The sequence below is a fragment of the Sinocyclocheilus anshuiensis genome, unplaced genomic scaffold (genome assembly GCF_001515605.1).
Source record: "Sinocyclocheilus anshuiensis isolate Anshui unplaced genomic scaffold, SAMN03320099.WGS_v1.1 scaffold584, whole genome shotgun sequence".
In the NCBI taxonomy this organism is placed as follows: domain Eukaryota; kingdom Metazoa; phylum Chordata; class Actinopteri; order Cypriniformes; family Cyprinidae; genus Sinocyclocheilus; species Sinocyclocheilus anshuiensis.
Window position 1 is genome coordinate 284,970 of NW_015557089.1, and position 1,338 is coordinate 286,307.

The following is a 1,338-nucleotide window of genomic DNA, read 5'->3' on the forward strand; positions in this document are numbered from 1 at the left end:
CAAAAAGATCGTTGATAAACCTTACCAATAGACATCGTTCAGTTCAGGTTGGGTTGCACTTTAGCACTTAACCTCGGAGCACCAAAAACCTCATTAGTTTTGTCTATTTTTTATGAAATTATTTAAAAATAATTTAGAAGTGGCCAAAAGTGGATCCTTAGATAGTGGCTAAAATTGAAATAAAGTTCACTTACATCTCGCTAGCCCACATAAGGGTGGATTTCGGATGATCTCTGAGGACGTTTGAAGCTATCTTCATTGACTAAGCATTCTCATTTCTTCTGACAAGATACTTCCCAATCCAATGCAAAAGCCTCAGACATGGTTTTATTAACACATTGGTTGATATAACATGCTAACACTTCATTACAGACCTAAAAACACTTAACAGAACGTCTGTTACCTCCTGCACAGTTGCGGGAAGCTTCTCCTCAGAGAGAATCTGCACTGATGTGACAGTAAGAGGCTTTTACAATCTTCATAAAGCCTCATTACACCCACAATATTTTCGTGCTGTGAAAGCAAATCAGCCACTCTGAGCGCTACTACCCCATTACACTAATAACACAACAGCCAAAGTGGTTAAATCAAAGCCATTTCACAGATGTCTCCTCACGGTAAAGCGGCTTTTGGTCTCAGTAGGTTCCTTTGGGAATTGATTTCCGTTCCTCCGAGTTGACAGTTTTCATAAAGAAGTATATTTTTAGATAGAGCTGTTATAAAATTCCAAGACTTTAATATAATTGTATAGTATAAAAAAAAAATACAAAAAGACAGTTAGAATAAATACAGCTTAGATTATATCATATACTATATTGCTATGAAAGATTATATCACACATTTTTAAAGGTGGAAAGGAGACAAGATTCATGAGTGTGTTTTATGTTGTGAGTTGAGTGACTTCGAAAAGTCTTACAGCTTCTGATACATGCAAATTCGGTACCTGATGGTGTTTGCATATTAACTTCTGACGAATTGAAAGTATATGTTATTTAAAAAGCTAATTTTTATGTACAATGTGCATGTTCTCTTCAGTGGTGGTGATAATATTACCCTACATCACTTGAAGGGAGGGTCTGGTAGAGATATTGCTTGTACTGTATATCTACACATCCTCATCCACAGCATCATTAACTAGCATTTCATGACATCTGAAACTGTTAATTATATCTGCTTTGAGGAACACACTGCATATTGAGTCTGGGATAAACTTAAGTGGCAGAAAAACGTAAGGTGGCAAGTGGTAAAATATATATTTTTAATGTTAATCTTAGTTTGTCAGTCAGTTTGTGTCATGCTGACTAGACCCGCCCACAGTGAAATCTCACTGGTCCAAAA